Below are 17,962 nucleotides of genomic sequence, written 5' to 3'. Positions count from 1 at the left end.
ACACACACACACACACACACACACACACACACACACACACAATGTATAAATATATAAATACAACCTGATGAGCCTGTTTAGTAGTGTATGATTTCGGATAACTGATTGGGGGCCCATCCCTGGCAAAGATTGACTTTCTCTCTGCTAGCAATCATTAATTATCTGTAACTCTTTGTCTAGGGTTGGGGCCCTGTGAGACTTTTCTCTCCTGAGTTAGCATGTCTGTTAGTGTTGTCTTATTCAGGTCTTGTTTAGGCAGCCATATTGTTGAGGTATTGTGGTTGTAGCTTCCCTGACATTCCTAGGAGGCACAATCTCCCACCAGAATTCCTGGTCCTCTGGATCTTATATCCTTCTGCCCCTCTTCTGTGACATGCCCAATCATAAAATGATTTAATTGCTACTTCAGAACTGTAATTTTGCTACTGTTATGAATTGTAATGAAAATCAGGATATCCAATCTGTAACCCCTGTGTTAAAGGGTCGTTAGACCCCTGAAAGGGTCACAGTGCACAGGTTGAGAACTGCTGGCTCATGGTTTTAGGGGAGACATGGCAGTGGGCAGTCAGAGCAGGAAGCTGAATGTGGGAAGTGGGAGGAGACAGAGCCTCCAACCTTGCTCCTAATGACATACTTCCTCCTGCAAGGCTGCACCGTCTAATGCTTCTGTACCCTCACAAAAGGCACCACCGCTGTGCACCAGGTTCAAAGCCATGAGCCTGTGGGCAGAGTTCCTCTTTCAAGCCACGGCAAGATTCCATTCTTTCTAAGCCTGAACAATAGTCCATTATGTTTACACAGAACATTCTGTTTATCCATTTATCTACCAGCTGATACTTAGGTTGATTCCTTATACAGGCTGTTGTAAATAGTGCCACAATAAATATGTGAGGACAGATGTCTCTTCTATGTACTAGTGTATGTATATGGCAGTGCAATTGCTGGATCATGTGGTCATTCAATTTCTATTTCTTGAGGCACCTCCATGTGTTTTTCATAATGCTTCTGCTAATTTACATTCATCCGAGCAGTGTAGGAGGGCCCCCTTTTCCTCTGCATCCGACAATAGCCATTCTAACTACCGGGAGTTAATTTGTGGTTCATTATGGTTTTCATTTGTATTTCCCTGACAATTATTGTTATTGAATATTTTCTCCAAGGTACTTGTTGGCTATTTGCTTTTTTTTTTTTAGAACTGTCTATTCAGGTCAATTGCCAGTTTTTAACAGACTTACTTTTTTTTCTTTTTTCTTATTTTTACTTTCTAGTTGTTAAATTTCTTCTCTATTCTATGTTAATTCCTTGTCAGATGAATTTGCAAAATACTTTTTCTCATGTTCTCTTGCCATCTCTTCCCACTGTTCCCTTTGGTATATACAAAAACGGTTCAGTCTGATGTAATGCCATTTGTCAGATTTCTCTTTTGTTACCCAAACTCATGTCCTGAAGTATTTCCTTTGCATTTTCTTCTAGTAGTTTCACAGTTTCAGATCTTACATTTGAGTCTTTGCATTTAATTGACTTTTGTGTGTGTGTGTGTGTGTGTGAAACAGTAAGAATACAGTTCATCCTTTACCCCCAGTTCCCCAGCCCCATTCTATAGAGACTGTACTCTTCCCAGTGTACGTTCTTGCCACCTTTGCTGATGGCTAGTGGCTGTAGATGTTTCTATCTTACTTTTAAGTCTAATCGATGGTCCTTGCGTCTGTTTTTTATGTCCACACTATGCTGTTCTGGTTAGTATAGTTGGTGATATATCTTAGTAGTACTTGGGCTATAGCTGGAGATATTATAATGGCCCATCTTTCTTCCTTTTGCTTAGCATTGCTTTGGCTATTAGGGTATTTTTTTGGTTTTTATACAACTTTAGTTCATGCAAAGAATGTCATTGTTATTTTGATTGGAATCTCATTGACTATTGATTACATTGGATAATTCTGATATTTGAAACAATACTGATTCTTCTGACTCACGAACATGGGATGTTCTTTTATCTTGTGTGTCCTTGTGTGTGGCCTCCTCTGTTTTATAGTTATCATTTTTAAAGAATCATCTGTTTCCTCACTTGAGTTTTCCATAAGGTATTTTTTGTTGTTGATATTTTTTGAAGTTATTGTGAACTTTGGAATTGACTTTTTGTTTCATTTAAAAAAACCCTATTTTATATATATATATATATATATAATATATATGATACTTTTTTTAGATTTATGTTTTGTATTTATGTTTGTGTATGTCTGTGTTAATATATTCATGTATATGTGGGTGCCTGAGAAGGCCAGAGAAGGTGTTGAATGCCATGGATCTGGAATAGCTGTGAGCTGCCTGACAGGGGTGCAAGGAACTGAGTCAGGTATCAGGCGGGAGCAGTATGTACCTTTCATGCATGCTGACTCCTCACCAGCCCCAGTACTTACTTTCCAGTGTTGACTGTGTATCCTGCAGCCTCTGTTTATCAGCTTTTTGCCTTGCCTTGCCTCTCCTCTACCCTTCTCTTTCTTTGTCTTTCTTTGAGGCTTTGGGTTTTTCCTCTATAAAACTGTGTTGTATGCAAGTAAGAATAATTGGGTGCCTTTATTTTCTATTCAAAGTCAGTTTTTGTTTGTAAGATAGAAACTAATAACGGAAAGCTCCCCCTCCCCTACCCTTTGTGTGTGTGTGTGTGTGTGTGTGTGTGTGTGTGTGTGTGTACATACACTTACCTGTATCCCTGCATGGAGACTGTCATTAGCTTTGAGTGTTTCCCTCTGTTCCTCTCCACTTTATTTTTTCATTTTTGGAGACAAGGTCTCTCACTGACCCAAGTGGAATTCACTAAAATCAACCAGACTGGTTGGCCAGCAATTCTCAGGACTGTCCTGCCCCTGGGGTTTATGGGTGTGCGCTGCCCTGTTCAGCTTTGACACAGATGATGGGGATCTGAGTTCACATCTCCCCAGTCAAGAGAAAATGTTGGAGCTGAATAAATGCTAGGCAAATGGTGCTAGGAGACCACAGCAAAGGGAGGGCTTCAAAGTGTTCTGCTTGGCGGTTCCTAAGCTATACAGCTTGCTGGTTCCTAAGCCCTTTGGGCTGGTGGAGAGCTTGCCTGGAAGATGCTACTATGGCAGCTAAGAATTATTTGGTGTGTGTATGTGTGTGTTTTATTTTATCTTCTCTTTTAAAATAGTCATTTCTTCGTTCTTAAGTTTGTACTATCTGACATGCTGAGGTGTCATTCTGTGTCATAGAATGTTTGCCAAAAGTGGATTTTCATAGAAGGGACATAGCAATCAGTGAACCTTTCTTTTCTGTTGTCGTCCTAAGAGTGGACAGGTGAGCCAGAATGAAACTTGAGAGTGGCAACCTTCCTCCTCACTGGGCACCTGGGATGTCCAGGCTGGCTTTGGGGCAACCTTCCTCCTCACTGGGCACCTGGGATATCCAGGCTGGCTTTGGGGCAACCTTCCTCCTCACTGGGTACCTGGGATATCCAGGCTGGCTTTGGGGCAACCTTCCTCCTCACTGGGTACCTGGGATATCCAGGCTGGCTTTGGGGCCCCCTGTTTCAGGCAGTCTGCAGTGTTGTAGTGGATCTGGATATGTAGTTTGAGTTAGAATTGAAACAGGATGCAGGAGCTGGATGTAGTCCAGAACTGATGAGAGGAGCTTACGTTGTTGACCTTTTAGGGTCCTTTGGTTAAACCTCTCAGTTTGCTATAGTTCAAGAGGTTGATTCTTTATGTACCTTTGAAAGAATAAACTTGAATCTTGGTCCAGAATCAAATTACAATGTCCCTTAGAGAGCTGTTAAGGCACAAGATGATGTGGCTGCTTTCCTCAATATTGTCTCATTAACTTTTTGTTTCCTTGGCAACCTTATTTCTGCTTCTCTGAATGGATGTTGCCCTGGTCTTTTGCCCAGTACACTGCTCTAGATGAGGGACCGAGGCAGAGAGCTCAGTGTAGAAGTCTGGGAAGGGAAAGTTTACTCTTTATTTCAAAGCACACTGGCTGCATCCATTCTTGGATGCAGTCGTCCCAGGAGTGTGGGGCACCTCAGCTGGAGCATGTAATTCTATACAGCTGGTAGCTGTAGACAGCTGCGTGTATGACACAGCTTCCTGAGCCTGCCGATTCCAGACCCACAGAGTGAAAGATTAGATTGAAGTTCTTGACGCCTGCTCTTCACATAGAAACTTTGTTAACCACTTTTGCTTTTGATCCCCCCCTAGACTAGACTGGATTTTAAGTTCTTAGCGGAGATAATAGAGCAACTGGATGTCTTGATGTTTGCCAACCAAAATCATAGCCCTTCCTTAAGATCTAACATAAAGCATTTGTCTTATAGCATTTGTCTGGAAGAGGACTGCAGACTGTGGGGTATCAGGTTTGTGGTTGGAGTTCACTGTCTGATTTCTCTATCTTCTGTGAGCGTCACAACTCAGCCCTGCAAGTGTGGCTGCTGCTGGGATGTTGTTTCTGACTGCATTGCGTGTTAATAAATGGAAGGCTGGAGTTAAAGCTAAAAAGCAGATGGATTTGAACAGGGAGATTGTCTTGCTTTGAGGTCATGTGCGAAGCCAAGAAATTGCTGGAGCAGCTCTAGTGGGGTTTTCAGGAAAATAATATTTCCACTTCTGTCAGCCTGCAGTCTGCCTGGAAATGTGGTATGAGCAGCCTCCCCCAAAGATCTTGGGTTTTGAGTAGCTGTTTTCAGAACATGCACAAAATGAAAAGCAAGGGAGTCCTAGAATAGCTAGCGTCCGTCCCCATCACCAGAGCTCTTCGATAACTCACATGGAGAGAGCTGAAACCGTGCAAGTGAAGGTGTGCACGGCACAGGGCATGTGTGGGGCCTGCTCTTGCTGGTGTGGCACCGCACCACAGCCTGCACATCAGAAAGTCTTCCATAGGGGCCCTGAACCTTGTATCCTTACTTCTATTATTTTGAATGATTTTTCTTTCTATTCTCCTGAGACAGTGGGACAATCTGTCGAACTCAGTGAACACCTGAAACTTTGTGATTGCTCCAGTTAGCCAGCAACTTATGTCACTTTCTCACCATTGACGAGAAGGAGCTGTATTTGCTCCTAAGGAATGTTAATGAGGTGTCCCAATGCTGTTATTCCAGATCCACAGAAAAAAATTGCAGAGAACTTGTGGTTTGAGTAAATTGCATAAATAAATCATAGAATCATGAGAAGAATACAGTGTTTTGTTGTCCCCTGCCAACTTTCAAGTAGTTGAAGCTCTCCATATGAATAATGTATATAAGGATGCTTACTACTTTGGGCACACCTGCTGTGATGGCGCACACCTTTAATCCCAGTACTCAGGAGGCAGAGGCAGGTGGATCTTTGTGAGTTCTAGGCCAGCTTCTTCTACATGGTGAATTCCAGGCCAATTATGGTTACATAGTGTGGCCTTGTCTCAGAAAACAATCAAACAATAATAAAAAAACAAAACCACAGGCAGAACTAGATTATATCAATGACTTCTAATTTAATTTTGGCTAATGAACACTATTCAGTAGCCCAGTATGTTGTGTCACAAGTTTGATTTTAGTAGCATGATTTCTTTTAGAGGTACATTACCCCCCTAACCTGCTTTGTTTTTCAAGACAATGTTTCTTCTGTGTAGCTCTGGCTCTTCTGGAACTTGCTGTTAGGCCAGGCCGGCCTCAAACTCACAGAGCTCCACCTGCCCCTATCTCTTGGTAGCTGGAATTAAAGTATGTGCCACCATTGTCTGGAGAGGTACATGTTTCTAATGCTACCTACTTTATAGTTAATTAGTTATATTAACAAAGCTATTTATGAAAATAAATATTTGAAATCTGGATTTCAAATGGGTGTTAATTGTAACTTCAATGTTCAGTCTAGTTTTAAGTTTTGCTTGGTTGTTCAGCATTTATTTAAAGATAAATTCTTGCAAAAGGTATACATAGTGAGTTCCAGGCCAAACAGGGCTAGATAGTGTGGTCTTGTCTCAAAAAATAACCAAACAACCAACAACAGAAAACAAAACAGCTAGCAGAACTGGGTTGTATCAATGACTTCGCATTTTTGGCCAATGAACATTAGATAGCCCATAGTGAGTTCCTTATCAGTTAAGACTGCTTAGAATTTTGTACAGCTTGACTGACCTAGACATTTGAAAAGTGATTTATAGGAAGTTTTAGCTATAGTTTGAACCACTATTTTGTTAGACTTAAGAAGATTCACTCTTCCTACCTCTCCCTCCCCTGATGTGCTGTGTGTATGTGTGTGTGTGGTGCATGCGTGCATGGGCAGGAATATACCTATGGAGGCCAAAAGTTGATGTTGGTTCTCTATTGCTCCATTCCTTGATTTCTCTCCATCTTACTTTTATGACAGGGCCTGTCATTCACTGATTGGCTAGCTTGCCAGGAAGCCACTGGAATCCTCCTATCCCTACCTCTCAGTGCTGGTATTATAGGTGCACATGGCCACACCTGGCTTTTATGAGTATCTACGGATCTGAGCTCAGGTCCTTTTTCCTATGCAGTGACCACTTTACCCACTTTGCCATCTCCCTAACCCACCATCATCTCTTAAACCCAGTTCAACTATAGACCTCCTAAACTGCAGTTGTCAAGGGTCCCTAGAGACCCCCATGTAGTCAAATGTGATTGAAACTTCTCAGTTGTCACACTACTAGACCCATTAACTTTATGATCTTTAATGGGCTTTGTTCTAACCTCGATGGCTTTTTTCCCTTCCTGTTCTCTTGTCACTTCCTCGACTATGTTAGAGACATAACCAGCATTCCCCAACTGTCTGACCCATGGAACACAAGAAGTTATTAGTACTATTTTCTCATTCCCCCATCCCCCCACCCCCAGGGGAAAATGGCACTGTTCTACATGCACAGGCAGGGAAATAGTTCATCACATACAGACAGTGATTGTCATAGAGCACTGTCATAATGTTCTCATGTGACTTCAGTTAAGTTTACCAAGCTCAGTCCGTAGGCATCAGGGATTTGGTCAAGTTTCATGTCTGAAATTTTATGTGTATGTTGACAAATCTAAAGTTTACATCTCCAGTCTTGTCTTCTTCCTGAATGCAAGGTAGTTCATGTTCTCACCAATATCAGTCAGCATCTTGTCTTAAATATCTAGCTCACCATGTTTATAACAAAAACTTGCTTCTTATCCTCAAGGCTGTTTCTCTCAGAGTTGTCCCTAGGCCCCACATGTAGCCATCCCTCCGACTTCTCTCTTCTCACATCATGTGATTCTGTTGTGCATATCTTTCAACTACATCTTGAATCTGTCCAGTTGTTCCTGCCTTTGCTTCCCCCACTGTGGTCTAACCCACATCCTCCTCTGGAGTTTGCCTGTTTGGCTAGCCTCCGACCTGGCCTCTGAGGTTCACTGTCTTCAAGTTCCTCTAAGCACAGTGTCTGTTGTGATGCCATTGTCTGTTCAGAGTCCTTCAGTGGTTTCTCTAGTTAATGAAGGGCAACAGCTGAAGACATCACCTTGGTGCTATGACCTCTGTCTATCGCCTCTTTTCTGTGTTTTTGCTGTTCTTGCCAGGTATTAAACTGCTCCCAAAGCACTTCTGTCTGCCTAGAAGAGTCATCTTTCTACACTCTCAGGCCTTATGTCTCCTCTCATGTCTGCCAAGCCTGATTAGATGGGACCTCAGTGAGGCCTCCCCCACCAAGCATTAGACAGCTGGAGAACTCGTTTTTCACTTTCCTTTCTTAATCCATTGCTGTTTCTCTGCATCGCGCTGGTGATTTTCTAGTATATTATTTGATTGCTTTTCTTGCCTCCCATTAATGTGTAGGTTCCACATAGACAGAGACTTGGTCTGGTTTTGTCCAAGTGTCTGGAACAGCCCACCCAGTAAGTAGATGATGAATGTGTGTGTGTGTGTGTGTGTGTGTGTGTATGAATGGATGGAATTCCAGTCATTCTAAATGACCATGTTGCATGAAGTCCTCCTTAAGTGTATCTCATAGCATCTTGAAATGCTCAGTGGAGCTGTTACAAACTAAGTATCTCAGTATTATTCCTGCCAAGTCTTTAATTCCAAGATTCAAAACTGTCATTGGTGTTGCATGTTGAGGCCAAATTTGGATGTTTTTGCAAGCATGGCTTCAATGTATAATTAAGGCTAGCCTTGAACTTCTGTTCTCCTGTCTCAAATCCTCCCATCCCCCATACCTGTGCCATCATGTCTGGTGCAGCCAAATTTGAATATTTAGTTGCATACAACTACTTCACCTTCACTTTTAAGTATCATGCCTTTCAACTCTGTATTGCCAAATTAATTTACTAGAATATCAGAACTGCCAGATTACAAAAGTCTCAGATCACTGTCTCTCTTCCTAACTCTTCCGTATGGGAGGAGTGATGGTACCAGCAGGTTGCATTTCTCCTGTGTGATTATCTTTTGACTCAGTAAGACCAAACCAGGAACAGGCTGTAATGGGATGGAGGAGGCAGGGAGAATGCAGGACATCCTTCCTCTGCTTCTGTCAGCAGCAGAATCCACTGCTGTATCCATGGCTTCTGTGATTCACTACAGGGGCAGGCTCAGGACTTACTGAATTCTCCCAGTATGTTTCTCACACAAGGGTTGATGTAACTTGTCCTAAGTGATGTTTTAAAGTTAATTTTCAGCATCTCATTCTTTTGGTCTAGACTGATTAGGTATCACTGAAGTGAAATTGTCAGTCCTGCATTGGTGTCTGTTCCAAAATTGCTCTAGGCCATGGACTTGGACACAATTCCACCTTTTATTTTTGTGACTTCATTACAAAGTCCTTCAAGGAGTCTTTGGGCCAGCCTATCTTCCTATATAAATAGCCTTTCTCTCTTTTGATACAGTGGCTATGTAGTCCAGATTGGTCTCAAATTTGCAATTTTACTCTTTTACCTTGAGAGTGATAGGATTTCAGATGTGAACCACCATACCTAGCTTTTTATTTAGAGTGGCGAAAATAATAGACTGTTCTGTGATAATTTTCTCAATTTTGTATCTTTTCATTACAGTGTTTGCTGTAACCTGATAGGTTGTGTTAGACCTAGCAATTTCCCTATGTAGGCTCTGTCCTCACCCTAGATAGAACCACTGGGTCATGTGTGCTGGCCTCTTCTGATTTATTTCTTTTGCTAAGCTGGATGCCTCTGTTCTTTAGCCCTGGCTTGAATAATTTAATCTTGGTTTAATTCCAATATATGCTCTGTTGTACTTCCCAGAATTGACCCTTTGACTCTTTTGGGTCTTGTTTACCTGCCTAGTCATCTGTCTCTTCCTTATTTTCTCTCTCCTCCTCTGTTTTTTTTATTCATATATTTTATGTCTATGACTGCTCTGTCTTCATGTATATCAGAAGAGGGCATCAGATCCCATTGCAGATGATGGTAAGCCACCATGTGGTGCCTGGGAATTGAACTCAGGACCTCTGAAAGAGCAGTCAAGTGCTTTCAACTGCTGAACCAACTCTTCAGCCTCCCTTATTCTCATCAATTCCCAATGACATTTAGAGATGTCATAAATTTAACCCAAAGTCTAAGTTTTATCAGTTGCGGGCAGACTTAAGGCTTCTTGATGTTCTCTGGAGGGCCAGCCTTCAAGTCCGTGGTGCTGTAGCCTCACGTTAGAACACTGAGTCCTGTTGTTCCAGTTGCTATCATTATATGTTGGACACGGTGCTGTGTCTGCCAAGCTGAGCTTTCCCATATCACATGGGGATGTGCTGGTTCTTTCAGTGACTGTGGTCAGATTAATATTGAAGTCTAATTCCTCTTCTCACTCCTATCTCCAGCCTGCTCAGACCTGAGCAAAGTAATGAAGCAGCCATTTGCGTCCCATGATAAACCACACTGTGCACTTAGCCACTCCAGTCATTATGAGTGATTTTTACAGGAAGAAAGAGCTGTAAGTCTATGGTAGTATCTGTTATTGAGTTAAAACCATTGGGTGCAGCCTCTGAGAAAGGCATTGTAGTTAGGTTTCAACTTGGTAAGGCTCGTCAGAAAGTATCTATATGTACCACTAGCATCTCATATGAAGTCATATCCCAAAAAGACAGAAAACAGATGTCAAGGTTTTGAGGCAACCAGATGAGGAAACAGAGACTCGGATTCATCAGCTGTTGCCCCTGAGATCACCCAGGGACTTGATCATAGAACAGGCCTTAGGTTTTAGTTTTTGGAGACTTCCAATGTTTTGATGAAGAGAGGGTAATTTCATTCTTCTGAAGCTTTCAAGTACTGTAGTATTAAAGGTGCCCTGGCACTGACCTTGGTGGTCACCTGATTATAAATCTGAATCCTTGCTGTGGCTTGAATATGTCCCCCAAAGTTCATGTACTGAGAATTTAACTCCTGTTTAATCGTGTGGGGAGACAGGGCTTAATAAGAGTGATTAGGTCATTCTGTCCTGCTTTCCTGAACGGATCAATGCCTTTATTATGGGAATGAGATCACCTCTTTCCCTGAGACTAGATTGTAACAAAAAGCAAGTTTGTCCTACTCTTTCTGTTGGCTACTGTGTGCTCTCTGACCCATTGCCTTCCAACATGGGATGGCACAGAGCAGTGCCTCACCAGATACATATAGACCCTTAATACTGAAACTCCAGGACCATATCCTAAATCACCAGACAGCGGAGCCTCCATTGAGGATGTCCTAGATCAAACTGGGCTATGGGCTTGTCTGTGGGATATTGTCTTGATTGCTAATTGATGTAAGAGGTTGCCGGTGGGTAGTACCATTCCCTGGGCAGGTAGGCTTGGCTGTCTAAGCTAGCTGATTATAAGCCTGAATAAGTCAGTAGGTAGTGTTCCTTCATAGTTTCTGCTCTAAGTTTCTGCATGAGTTCTTGCCCGACTTCCCTTCAGTGGTGGACTGTGACCGGCAAACTGAAATAAATCCTTTGTTCCCTAAGTTTTACAAAGCAGCAAGGAAACAAGAGCGCCTCTTTTCTTTGCCCATCCCTGTTGTCTCCTGGTTTGCCCCAGGATCTGAGAAGTGGATGACTAGCAGGAAAGGGGTTTATCTGGGTGCTGCTTGTCTGGGCTCCAGCTCTATCCTTGCCTTTGACACTGTGTGATGTGTTCACACATCTCCTCCCTCTGGGCTGCAGTTGTGCCTTCTCTGGGGCCTTTCTGTGGTTTCTGATTGTGTCCTAAGCACTTGTTCCTGGAGGTTGGTCACTCGGGCTCTTGCTGAGTCAGCCCTCCTGGGCAGATCTATAGAAGACTTCTCAGGCCTGAATTACTTTTCATACAGTCTCCTTGGACTCCAGGAAATGCAAGCAGTGCCACATGGAGAGTGTGGCTTGCTGTTTAGTTCCTTACTCTGTTGTCCACTTTGGCTCCAGTCAGCCTCTTTGGTTGGAGGAGGCTGCAAACTGTAAAGTCCAGATTCTAGAGCTATCTATCAGAGCTGTCCTTGGATATAGTTAATTGAACATTTGTCCATTGGGCCTGCAACCACTCTCAGCTCCACTGAACACTTTTCTGGGTCCCTCCACCATCCACTGCACTGAGTGGGTGTTGGGGTTCTGTATGAGCCTGACAAGAAAGCATCTCAGAGAGCAGTGAAGTGTTACAGTCTACTGTGGCTGAGTATCCCAACCCCACTCACTGTCATTAAGGTGAATGGGACCTTTAGACATTCCCTTGGCAGGCCATGCAGGAGAATTCATTTTGCATACTGTTAGGATTATCTGAGGAATCCTCTTTGTTTGGAACCTGCTGTGCTCAGTGGGATTCAGCAGTGAGCTTTATTTGGGTGTTATGCCAGATAAACCCACCAGTTCCTCTCAAGATCTACAGTGTTGGCCAAACTCTGGGGGATGGAAGGGGTTGCAGAGGAGGAGCAAAAGGCATTCACAGTTGATACCCTTGATGGCCCCCAGATGTGGTACTGTGATGATACTTCATCACTTAAGAGCTCAGCAGTCAGTCACCAGTGCTGCCTCAAGTATTGAATACATTTTCTCATTTATAAAATTAGATTTATTACATAGGTTATGAGGATTAAAGTACCCCAAGTCTTGTAATTAAAACTGTCACAAAGCATTTTCAAAATGTAAAGAGCCACGGAAATGAGAAAACTACTCACCAGGAAACCCAGTGAGGGGTGCTGCCCAAACTGTCAGCCATCCCTCCGTGCTAGTGATTTCCTGGCAGGAACTGGCCTGGGAGGGGCCTTGACAGACATTACACAGAGCTCATTTAAGATAGCCTGATTGACACATAGTTATTATTTTATCTTTGTAAAGCTGCAGTGTGAGGCCCGAGACAGCGGGAGGAGCCCTGATGTAGTCTTTTGACAGCCTGCCATTGTCAACTCTAATGGGAGGGAGACGTCAGTGGCCAGAGGATAGCCTTGGGCTCTAAGTGGTTTACTTTTAGTTCAGCTGAAATAACTCCTGCTGGTGATTTAATGCTCTGACTTCAGAACTCTCCATGTGTGCTAGAGAGAGGGAGGGAGAGAGAGCGAGAGAGCGCATTGATGTGAACAATGAATGAACAAATCCCGCTCACTCACATTGTCAGTATCAGTGTGCCACATTCTTTTATGTTTCTGAGGCTTGGGGTTAGCGTGTTTTCCTGGGATGATTGGTCTGTGGGATAAGGAAGCTGACTCGGTAGGGCGTACAGTTTAATTCATGTATGCCTTCACAGCCTCAGAAGCTGGTCAGCAGCAAGGATAATTAGAGCTGGGAGGAGGGTAGATTTAGATTCAGTCCAGTTCCTAAGACACACTAGTTCTAAGTGAGGAAGTGTTTGTGGTAGTCTTAGCATAGACGGGAGTTTATAAGAAGCTGAGAAGACTCTATTGGGCTGTTTTACCACTGCAAAGTATTAAAGATTTTCAGGATTGTCACGTGTCCACCCTGGTGAGCAAAACAACTGTGAGGCTATAATTTGTATCCGTTGTCATTGGCCACTCCATGTGATCTGTGGCATGCATAGCTGTCATTTGGTGACTGGATGGTAATGGAATGGACATTTTTTGAAAAAAACAAAACAAAACAAAACAATTTTGGTTTTATTTAAAAAACAAGACCAAACTAGAAGTATACCATGCTAAGTTTTTCTTTTTTTTTTTATGGTGAAAAAAAGGTGTCTATTTAGAATGAGTCATCTGGACTCAGTTTAGATGATCCCAGTCTTGTTGGCAACATCCAGAGCATCATCATCAGGAGCCAAGCGGACATATGCCTTCTTCTCTCCATCAGGCCTTATCAAGGTATTGACTTTGACCACATCAATGTCATAGAGTTTCTTCACAGCCTGTTTGATCTGGTGCTTGTTGGCCTTGACATCCACAATGAACACAAGTGTGTTGTTGTCCTCTATTTTCTTCATGGCTGACTCAGTGGTCAGTGGGAATTTGATGATAGCATAGTGGTCAAGCTTGTTTCTCCTTGGTGCACTTTTCTGAGGATATTTTGGCTGCCTCCGGAGCCGCAGTGTCTTGGGCCGCTGGAAGGTGGGTGACGTTCGGGTCTTCTTCTTTTTGTGGCTGTGGACGCCTTTCAGCACTGCCTTCTTAGCTTTCAAGGCCTTCGCTTTGAGTTCGGCTTTGGGAGGGGCAGGAGCTTCCTTCTTCGATTTCGGCGCCATCTTGGCAAAAAGCAGGCTAAGTTTTTCAAATGGCCGTTCTGGTTGAAGTCTTGTCTAATTCTAGGGTAAGAGGTGAATTTACCTCTTCAGTGTGGTTTCTACATGCTACAGATCATGTTTGTGACTTTCCAAAATTCATGTATTAAAACCTGATCCCTACTGTAATAACATTTGGAGATGGGATTATTGGGGGATAAATAAATCCTGAGATCAGGGTCCTTATGAATGGTGTACTATCCTTATGAAAAAGCCCTCTGAAAGATCCTGCATTCCTTCACCTCTGAGAAGACCTAGGCAGAAGGTACAGTCTGAGAAGCAGAACATTAGACACCAAATCTGCCTTGACTTTAGACTTCCCGTTACCAAGAACTGTGAGAAATAAGATTCTGCTGTGTGGAAGTCATTAGCTTAGAGTTTTCCCTGTAGCAGTCTGAGTGGAGGACACAGTGGAATGAAGATGTCTGTACAGGTCATTCACCACTGTATCTCAAGTTCTAGAACTAACTATGATGTACATTCGAAGTGTTCGGTAAGCACTTGGAGTGGTTTAGCTCATGAGTGAGTCAGTGAGGAGGGATCTAAATAACATTATGAGTAGTTTCTTGGTCTCAGCTTAAACTCACTTTGAGGGTCTGCCATGTAGGTGTTGGAAGTGCTAACATCTGAAGCTTCGAGAAATGCAGACTTTTCTCCACTGCGGTGATGCTCTGTGAAACCACCGTCCAATGATTTTTTCCCCTTCCCAAAAATATTTCTGAAATAAATGGACATCATACATGGGTGGGGAATTACTTCTCTTTTGGAACAAAAATTTATTATTTCATTTATTATTTCATGTAGATGTCCCCTGTGATGTTAACTAAACCCAGATGCTGTTTTCTTCTTCCTTTTTTTCTCTGCATCTTAGTCACACTTAGACCCATTGCAGACAATAGTGCATCTTAGCTTTCCTGGTCCATGTGCAGTTTTAAAAGCAAGGTGGTCCATCCCGTGCTTCAGAACTAATTAATTTTGAAAGCTCATATATAGGCATTCCATTTATTGCAGCTTTGCCTGCACATACAGAATCCCCCAGGACCACAGAATCACAGGGGTAAGAACCACGAGCCAGGACAAAGGGAAGATGATGCTCTCCGTGAGACGTTAGTGAGCAAGCAAGATTTTAAACTCAATGATAATCTTAGCTTCATTATAGGATTTCAGCCCTTTGATTTCTAACTGAGCAGACCAAGGCCCAAAGGGCTGCAGACTAAAGAAGCATAAGAATTAAACCCTCTGAGTCAACTACATTTTCTTTGCAATATTGCCACAGCTAGCCACAGGGAGCAAGTGTTTTATAAACTTTTTAATAACTATATATCAAAGAAGCAAAACCAGAACAAAGCTCAGATGTTATTAGTGCTATATTTTGACTGACCCAACCCCTAGGACATCCGAATATGCTGAATGGCCTACTGCCAGTAGGGCCTGGGAGCCGGAGGCCGCACTGTGCCGATGGAGGGATGCGAGGGAGCTCGGGCTCTCCTTCTGGTTGTATTACAAGGAAGGAACTGGAATTTACAGAACCCCTGCCACTTTATACATTCTATCACCTTTCAGCCCAGTACCACCTCTGCTAGGTGAATATGATGACTCTTTGTTTGTAGATGAAGAAACTATAATTTGGGAAGGTTCAGAATGTGCTTAGGTTAGGGTGAAAGCCAGCGAGTGGCACAGCTGCCCTTGAAACTCTGTTTATGAAGTACAATTCAAAACTTACTGCTTGACTTCTCCCTCTGAGAGTCCTTCCCCATCTCTAAATCTGAAGAGTCCATATTGATCCTGACTTTTAAATAAATTGATGTTTAGCTTTTAATAGTTAAGATTTAATCCACCCCTCTTCCCCACCTCCACCTCAGATTTGTGAACTAATGTTTAGGTTTTCATAAGTCTGTCTTCCAAGATGGTGTGTTTAGATGACCACAACAAACATTTGTTTCTTTGGAGTATAAACTCTGAGCTGTCACTAGCTTAAATAAATAAGTGACAGATTCTATTGACACTTCTAACATTTAAGAGGCAAGTGTCTAGTACTTTGCCCGTTAGCCTGTGCGAGAGTTTAGTTGTAGTCCAAATTGTTATTATCAGATATACTTTGATCTGGGTTCCCTTCCCCTCTCTCTCTCTCTCCATCCTGTCTCCACATTTGTGGAGTGGGGACTGTAAAAAAAATACTATAAGGAATTACCTCCTGTAGTTATGAGGCCAAAAGTCCAAGACTTTCAGCCAGGGCCGCTGATAGTGGAAGTTCAAGTCTGAAGGTAGTAGTCTGTGTTCCATTTTAGAGTCACAGAGAGAAAAGTCTTCCTTAGCTCATCTTTCTGTTCTATTTAGGATGAAGCTCACCCACATCAGGGAAGGCAGTCAGTTCTATCACAGAGACATACTGGAATAGTATCTTTAAAATTATTTTATGTGTATGTGTGTTTTGCTTGCCCATATATCTGTATACCAAGGGCATGCCTGGTGACCTCAGAAGTCAGAGGAGGCTATTGGATCTCCTGGAACTGAGTCACTATGTGGGTACCCTGGAAGAATGAATACTCAGTACTCTTAACTACTGAGTCTCCTCTCTCCATTCCCCCAGAATAATATTAATTATCTAGTCAGCTTCTGGTCCAGTTGAATTGATATATTAAATTAAGTATCGTGATATACTAGAACTATTTTTACACTATCCCATTTCAGACAGGCTGAAGTGACTTGATGGATCAAAGGGAGGGGAAGGTGGTGTGTTACAAAGCCTGTATAATATTCAGGGCCAGTTTACTGTTATAGACAATGGGATCCGAGATTATACTGACTCAAGCATAATTGAGGCTTATTCCTTGCTCATCATGGTCAAGTTATCAGAGTAACAGGGTGACCCTTTCATTCTCAAAACCATACCAAAATGCAACTTTGAGTTCACCCTCAAGGCTGTGTCTGTCTCAGGCAGTTGGGGTAGAAAAGATCATGGAGAAGGCCACATGGGAGGATTTTACGAGATAGGCTGTCAATAGCCATGCCATTTCGGAGGCCAGGAAGCCCATTTCCCAGGACTCTCTATACAGTGGATGGAAACATGAATTTTCAGAGCTTAGGTGAGGATTCATCCAAACCCTGGGTGAAGAGTCAGAAGATCTGAATTCTAACCTCGTTCTCCTATCAGCAGAAATGAGAGATTTGACTGACAGCCAGGGTATCGTTTTGCTCTGCACATTCCAGGTAAAGACAGATAACTCCTTGCTTGGATACAGAGAAAGGTCCTGGGTGAAGGCAGCACACATGGTGGCAAGCTGGGGCCAGTCTAGAGACTTGCATGCTTGATTAGATAAATTCTTATTCATTGGGCGCTGTAGGCATTGGTTTTTGGGAGATAGTTCACTGTACTTCAGGGATCTTCTAACTTGGGTGTGACTATTGTAAAGTTCATGAAGATTTTCTAAGGGGTTACAGATAGAAAGCTTAACAATTTCTTATGAAAATGTCTTATTTAAGTTGCTTAGATCAATTCTATAACTCAGTAAAATAGTAAACTATAGCCTTTAAACCTTAATCTTAATTAAAAAATAATATTGATTAATATATGGCTTTCATTTTTACGTCTCTGTCATATTAAGACAAGAAACTAGAGCAGAAGTGGAACAAAACCGAAATGCCAAGAAGATGAAAAGTGGTTGTGTAGCTGGTGATGGCAGAGTAGCTCCTGCCTCATGGGTAACTCGTAGGGAGAGAGACAGTATCAGATATCAATCAGCAAATGCAGACAAGAATTTCAGGCCATGACAGCTCTGCTTTTACCTTGTAAGACTGGGGAATCAAGTCAGTGGGAAGTTTAGCTCATGCTTTTGCCCTTGAGCAATCTGTGGCTGGTGGCATTTGATGACACCATTTTCATCCCTTCTCTTGGTTCCAAGGACAAAATCACCTTAATGCTTATGAAGCAGTTTCAAAATATCTATGTGAGGAAGAGTGGTGAGGTTCCTAGCTTGCAGGGATGATGAAAGCATGGTTAGCTGTTTTCTCTCACACAAAGGTTTCCTTGTGAGTTGGTATGAATTCCACAGAAAGGATGCGACCCACATGCAGCATCTCACCAATTCTCTATCACGCCTGAAGCATCCTTTAACATTCTGAGAAAGGATGATTGTAGAAAGCAGTTTGTCAAGTAGCTGGTGGGTAAGCTGGGACTTGAATCGTAGTCACCGTGGAGGTTCTATACCATGTAGGGTATAGATAGTTGGGAAGGTGACACTTTTAGTGATATTTTTATTAACTCTTCTAGACTTCTTTACAGGTATTTTAAATATACTCACCCCATCAACTCCTCCCATTA

General features: G+C 42.6%; 1 protein-coding gene and 1 pseudogene across 2 annotated transcripts in view; one reads left to right on the top strand and one right to left on the bottom strand.

Moving 5' to 3' along the window:
* Positions 1-17,962, top strand: part of Rgl1 (ral guanine nucleotide dissociation stimulator like 1) — a 238,338-nt gene that overhangs the window by 42,526 nt on the left and 177,850 nt on the right. The gene's annotated exons all lie outside the window — the stretch shown is intronic.
* On the bottom strand, positions 13,135-13,605 carry LOC114627815 (annotated as a pseudogene).

The sequence above is a fragment of the Grammomys surdaster genome, unplaced genomic scaffold, assembly GCF_004785775.1.
Source record: "Grammomys surdaster isolate TR1022 unplaced genomic scaffold, NIH_TR_1.0 259, whole genome shotgun sequence".
Taxonomy (NCBI): Eukaryota; Metazoa; Chordata; class Mammalia; order Rodentia; family Muridae; genus Grammomys; species Grammomys surdaster.
The sequence above is the reverse complement of the archived record's forward strand: the minus strand, read 5'-3'. Positions and strand labels throughout refer to the sequence as shown.